Source organism: Montipora capricornis, chromosome 3 (assembly GCF_036669925.1).
Source record: "Montipora capricornis isolate CH-2021 chromosome 3, ASM3666992v2, whole genome shotgun sequence".
NCBI lineage: Eukaryota > Metazoa > Cnidaria > Anthozoa > Scleractinia > Acroporidae > Montipora > Montipora capricornis.
The window spans coordinates 7,264,675-7,272,174 of record NC_090885.1 but is presented as its reverse complement, the minus strand read 5'-3'; positions in this window follow the sequence as shown (position 1 = coordinate 7,272,174).

The window sequence follows — 7,500 nt, the reverse complement described above, 5'->3', positions numbered from 1 at the left end:
TGTGCTTCACAAATTAAGACTGTGCCAAATTCAACTGCTGCTACATTATGAGTAATACATTACCATGATTGCATAGTTGTTCTATTAAGTAGTTGAAACATAATAGAGAGATTACTTAAACTCCCCCTTTTTTTACATGTAATTTTCTTCTTGATCTCATTGTAATCATAAACTAGACCCTCCGTGAGGGTACATTGGGTTGCCTGTGGTACGTGCACCGTTCCAGACAATTTTTTCAAGTTGGGGGGTCATTGAGTCATACCAGCAGACGCCCTTTGGCTCACAGGTTCTCACACGTTCGTACGACCAAACAGGTCTGTCCTTGCGTAATATGTAGCTCTAACAGTGCACGATATTGTTTGCAGTCAAAGTCAAAGTGCCATGGTAGAAGCCTTGGGTAAATAGCCTGAGAAGATATGTGGTTACTAGCAAAGTACTGAACCCAGAAAGATTGAAGAAAATAAATGGGAAGTGAGAAACATTGGCTTCTGGGCTGACATGTGGATAAACTTCTTTTCATCACAAGTTTAAGCGTGCCCTCTGAGCATCTGACATATACCCCTTCGTAAAACAGAAGCATTGGACCGAAAATAGTATTAACGTTAACAAATGCAAATTCAGCAAGGTACAGATTTTGTTAGCTTGCTTTATGCAAAAACAAATATTAAAGAGCAGAAGGAAGTTTCCAGGACGGTCACTCGAGAATAACATATTTACGACATGAAAACAACATTAATTTTGAACCGTGAATATAGAATATAAACAGTTACGATCAGCGACAAACATTTTGGGAGATTTTTGCTACGTTCAATTTTGTTATTGTACGTTTTGGCTGCACAAATAAATCGCAAATCGAAAGTGAAATCGCCGGAACTCAGCGGGCGCCGTGATTAAGTTACCGCGGCATGTTTATTTGCCAAACAGTGAAGCATCTGTGTCAAGTGATGGCAAGATACTGGGTTTTAGAAAGTTTCTTTTTACTGAGTTGCCGTATGGTAATCCCAGTCTAAAATTGTCTGGCATTTGTTCGGTGTTATTATTTTTTCTCTTCCGTGTCGGTAAAAGTCTTGCCTGTCACTCCCCTGGTAAGTGGTATCTCTGTGCATAGAGCCTTCTGCGCGTATTTTCTTAGGATCGAGAGGGTAGTGGAACTGCGTAGATTTCTCTGGTGGACACAGTAGAATCATTAACTTAGCCTGCAATGGCGTCGAAAGTCACGTAACGCGAATGGCGTTTTAGTGGATCCTTAAACAAAATATACCCTTATGGAGCTCAATAATGGAAAGTCAGTTGGATAAACTAGGCAGGCGGTGAAAACCAACACCTGGAATCTCAAAAGCGACGAGTAATGGACTTCGACAACAATCTGTCGCCCGTCGAGCAGAAATCAAAGTGAGCTGCATTTCTAAAATAATATTTACGAAGTGTGCTGTTATGTAGAACACTGAAACCAAATGGAAAATTCTCTGGTAACTTATGGGTTCAGCAAAGACAGAGAACGAATCGAACACCTTAAGTGGATCTGTGATCAACTCTGCACAGTCTTCAGGTAAAAAAAAATTGGAAATGTGACAGCCAAGAATTATTTGAAAGAAAGCTTGTCGTCTATTTTGTGCTTCATTATTCAAGGAAAAGGTTCTTCATGGAAACGGTTTGATCCTGAAATTTTAGTTTGTTGTAATATTGCGCATATTTGACACGATTGAGTTTTTTCTCTTCACGCACGCAATAATAGCAAATATGTTGTTTGTTTCAAAAAATTGTTCGCTGGAAAAGGTGGCCTTTATGAATTCAGCATTTTTTATGATATGTATGCTGGATAGTTTTTAAGGCAATAGTAAAGCATTTTCTTGTTATTCATGGAAAATGTTCTTCAGGAAAGGGTTTGAACCTGAAGTACATGGTAATTTGACACGATTGAGTTTCTTGTCTTCGCGCACGCAATGAAATAGGAAGAGGTTTTCGCCTCTAAGAGCAAATATGTTGTTTGTTTCTAAAAATTGTTCGCTGGAAAAGGTGGCCTTTATGAATTCATCATGTTTTATAATATGCGAGCTTAACTGGATAGTTTTTATGGCAATAGTAAAGCATTTTTGTGTCAAAATGAGGTTAGCGTTTTTGTGCTGTGCTAACTTAATTAAATGAAATATACATTCTGCCTCGTGAGTTTGTTATTCTCGTTAACCAGCAATGGAAAGTCATTGCAACGCGAATGGCGTTTTAGTGCATCGTATGTTGTTTGTTTCAATAAAATGCTTCGCTGGAAAAGGATTCTGTGATATTTTCTGCCTTTGAGAATATCATGAAGTGTATTGAATTTTCGAGATTATGAAACGTGATACGGGAGGATATTTTTTCGTATAACTCTGTAAGCAGGAAAGGTTTCATGAAAATAAACAGATCTGTTGGAAGCGTGCTTGAGTTTCAACAAAATGAGCCCCAAAATCAGCAAAAACTTGTCACGCCGGTGAATAATAAAGTAGCTGCTATTTCCAAAATGATGGAATTACCTGGTGATAAATAACCTCGTCTTGGAGAGTAAATTTTTGACTTTGCAGAAACAATGGTGGGCGATTGTGATCTTTGTTTTGAATTCGCTCATTTATTGTCAAACTTTATAACACTTGACAGAACAAGAAACTTACAAAAACCCGGTATCTTGCCATCATTTGACACACATGCTTCACTGTTTGGCAAGTAAACATGCCGCAGTAACTTACTAGTAATCACGGCGCCCGCTGAATTCCGGCGATGTCACTTTCGATTTTGCGATTTATTTGTGCTGCCAAAACGTACAATAACAAAATTGAAGGTAGCAAAAATCTCCCAAAATGTTTGTCGCTGATCGTAACTGTTTATATTCTATATTCACGGTTCAAAATTAATGTTGTTTTCATGTCGTAAATATGTTATTCTCGAGCGACCGTCCTGGAAACTTCCTTCTGCTCTTTCTAAAAACTGTGTATCAATATTTATTTACTTTTGCATTAGCCTGTGTACAGACCGCCCCTCCCCTCAAAAAAAAGTTTTAAGATCTTGTGGGACATGTCCATCAAGTGCGACCATAATTATCATCACAGCCAGAAAACCAGACATTGTTGCTGTAGAAAAGGAAAATGATAAGGTAATCATTGTGGATATTGCGTCACCGTGGGACCACAGGGTGCATGAGAAGGAAGGTGAAAAGCTGGAGAAGTACCAGGAGCTAAAGAGAGAAATTAAGATCAGACATGTAGAAGTCATACCGATAGTTGTTGCTGCACTTGGAGGAGTAAGTAAAAGGTTAGATGGATGGCTTACGAAGCTAGGGATTGCTATCAAGAAAGGACTCTTGCAGAAAACAGCCTTTTTAGGAACAGCAAGGATCGTAAGCTTGCAGACCACAGGCTTGAGAAATGCCAAACAGGGTATTTCCATAATTTCTCTCTCAGTAAGAGTTATGTAGTTTTCCTTTTGCAGGTGGTGCTCACGGCGAGTTGGTAAACACACACCATTCTCCATCTGCATAACAGCATCTGGAGCAGGCTTCGCACTCGACAAGTGGTTTCTTGAGACACGATTTTCCACTGACAAGTGTGTAACCCAGTGGACATCTATATTTTGATGCTGTTCAGTCATACTGTGAACTTGCTGCCTGAAGTAGAAGTTATCGAACACCAACTTTCTTCCTTTGTCAGCAGTAATTACAGTAGACTGTTGAGAGTGGCCTTCAGTCATTAGAGGAGGGAAACTGGTGTCAGATGGTGCCTCAGTCGGTGCTTGGTGATGTTTCTGAAGTCGCGCTTTCTCATCTTTTACCTTCTTGTCAACAGACGCAGCATATTCTTTCACAAATTCATCCAACTTTCTGTAATAATAAGAGTGTCCTGTGGTTACTTTGAGGGAACCCAGTCGGCAAAGAGAAGCCTGAAATAAATAAGTAGTCTATGATCAGACATTTTATGTTATTATTCAATACGGTAACATTTGCTACCTTCATTTTCTCATGAACTTTGGAATTATAGTTGTCTGTACAACAGAGTAGAACATGTCAAAAAACATGGATAAATCTTATCCTTATGATGTACATGTACATGTTTTGAGGGAAAATGGTATATATTCAAAAATTATTTACACGGGAAACATCTCATTCACATTATACTTACTTTCATAAAAATTCATAAAATTATGTTTACTTTACGTTATTGACAGGCAACAACAACATTTGAAGTTGACAGTCTGAATTAAATGTGAAGTTATTGATAAACATTTTGGAGCTAATGACACACGCACAAATAGCATGTTCCAATACTAAGGACGCAACATTTAACATCCGGAGGATTATTATTTAGGTCAGAACGTAGGGAATTTAAGTGACTTTCCCCGTACGATCAATTAGTGATTAAGTGAAAAATAATCAATTGAATACTAGGAAGAGAGCTTTGCAGTTGGGTTATGAGATCATAATAAATTCTTCGTAGCACTAACAAAAAAATTATATTATATTATCGTTGTCATCAGTACGTCACAATAGGTTTGGACAAATACAATACCAGGGAAACATCTAATAGAAACTGATTAAAAAATTACTCACAGTTATCCCCGAATGATACAAAATGATAGTGTTTATCAGCTGCATTGCATCCAGACACGGAGATCTGTTCTTGAGCAAGACAGCCGCAGACATACACACAGATGGCAGCCAGAATACATCGTCTCTTTTGCTTTTTCTCACACTTGCAGTCCACAGTACCGTACTAAACAATGGTGCTCTCGATTCAAGTTCGCTGTTGAATTTCGTGAACGAAAAGGACTGAAGGTCTTTCTTGCTGGGCGATCTGAGACAGCTTGGACTCTTTAATGAACACATAGCAGTACACTCACGATCGACCTCCTCCAGATACAACTGCTGCATAAATTGGATTCTTCCATACGGTTCTAGCAATTTGCTTGTATGTTCCGCGACAAAGCATCTTGCCGAGCGACTCTAATCCTTCGTGAAGAGTATTCACTTTTGTTCGGCTGGGCCATTCGACAGTGACTTGCACACGAGTCTTCTTTTCATCTGGTTCACGACCAGGAATCAGCGAAACAGGTCCAACCACCGCAGCAAAAGCGACAGGACGATTTTTTTCTCCTTGGCCATTGATCTATCGATGTTCTATTTGGCAATGTGCTGTTCTTCGATATCCACAGATGTCACAGACGCTCCAAAATCCTCTAGGGCAACACGCTTTGTAGCTTGCTCTTGGAAGTTGCTGAGCTGGTTTGAGGAAGACGTTGGGACTGGTAATGGAACAGTGGAACACTTCTTCGACTGGACAATCTTCTGAATTGAGCTGATTCTTCAAGAGCGCCCTTCGTTTCTTCAGCGTGCACAGACAATTCCTACAAATGTACGTGGACTTGACTTCGACTTTACACTCCAAAGACAGCAATTCCTCTCGAACTTTAAAAGAATTGCCCCTTCGACCATCAACAAGATTTTTATCCGTATTTTTTACGATGCCTATACCACAGAGAACGCACGAACTCATGGTCAAAATCTCACATTGTTGTCGCGAACGAAAATGACAGATTCTGTAGAGAAGGCTCCGATTGCAAAGCCCGCGAAAATGAAAGCCAATCAAATCTCGCTATTTCAGTGATGTAATGATGTAAGGGTAATAACCAATCAAATCATTTTCCACACATTCCTGAAAAAGTCACGTGGTCTTTGAACACGATTATCAACGGTAAATCACAGACCGTTCCTCTCCGATTTTTTTCTGAGGGGAGGGGCGGTCTGTACACAGGCTACTTTTGCATCAATATTTGTTTTTGCATAAAGCAAGCTAACAAAATCTGTACCTTGCTAAGTTCGCATTTGTTAGCGTTAATAGTATATTCGGTCCATTGCTTCTGTTTTACGAAGGCGTATATGTTTTTGGTCACCCATCCAGACACTAATCACGCCGGAGAGGGTATTAAATTTAGTAAACTTTAGTATTACAAAGCTGTCAGATGCCCAGAGGGCACTCCTAAACTTGTTGTGATAAGAAGTTTATTAACATTTCAGCACAGAAGCCAATGTTTATCTCTTCCCATTTATTTTCATCAATCTTTCTGGGTTCAGTACTTTGCTAGTAACCACATGTCTTCTCAGGTTATTTACCCAAGGCTTCTACCATGGCACTACAATGATAACCAATACCAAAACAATATCGTTCACTGTTAGAGCTACATATTACGCAAGGACAGAATTTTTTCGTCGTACGAACGTGTGAGAACCTGTGAGCCAAAGGGCCTCTGCTGGTATGACTTCTGGGTGACCCCTTAAATGGTCTTAATGACCCCCCACCTTGAAAAAATTGTCTGGAACGGTGCACGTACCACAGGCAACCCAGTGTACCCTCACGGAGGGTCTAGTTCTGTCAAGTGCTATAAAGTTTGACAATAAATGAGCGAATTCAAAACAAAGATCACAATCGCCCACCATTGTTTCTGCAAAGTCAAAAATTTACTCTCCAAGACGAGGTTATTTATCACCAGGTAATTCCATCATTTTGGAAATAGCAGCTACTTTATTATTTACCGGCGTCACAGTTTTTTGCTGATTTTGGGGCTCATTTTGTTGAAACTCAAGCACGCTTATGTCGATGTTGATTGTATATTGGAAAATTCTTGTTAATTTATACAAGAGGGCAAACTGAAAAGTATACCATATGGAAATAAGAACTCGTCTACAGCAAAGCCTTCCAAAGAGAGAATTACAGTATATGTGCTAAAACACTTTTGACCCCTGTAGAAACTTCAAGATATAATACAAGTACAATCTCTTTTCATTCTGAAGAGGAAAGAAGACACAAAGCGCACCTTATGTCGCACAAATAATGGAGATTAGAGGTTGAACGAAAACAACAGATACTGCGACAGTAGGATTCTGCGAGGACGCAGGATGCCGCGAGTTTGCGGCTTAGGCCCGCCTTTGTTCAACTTTGCAAGCAGTCTACTAAAACAAGTCATCTGTTCTAAATACCTTGACTCGCCGTCTGTAGGGGTAAGCAAGTCCTTGAAAATCGACTGTCACCGTGCGGTTGAAACGTGACTAGGGCGGTTTGGCGAAGGTATCACTTCTTCGGGAGGGCTGGCCTCCATTACTTCAGGCTCAGATCGCAAAAAATGGCCACTTGCCCAGTTTCACGCCTCGTTCGTTTTTTTCTTTTTTGCGGAATTATTCGAAATACCTGAGTGCAACGTTTGATGCGCATGCACAAAATTCCTCACCTGCACCTTTACAAATAATACAAATTGTAGTTTTTGAATTTATGAATGTCATGAATATAATTCAGTTCAACGCGAGACCTTGTGCATGACTGTTTCGTGGCTTTTGAAGCTGATCAAACCGTACTCTCATAAATTTGTTATTTTGAAGCATTGCAGTATATTCAAAGAACGCACATTTAAATCAAATTATTATTTCCTGTTGGCAAAAATAAAATGGGTTTAAATAGACAGTTCCTTGAAAAATACGACAGTGCA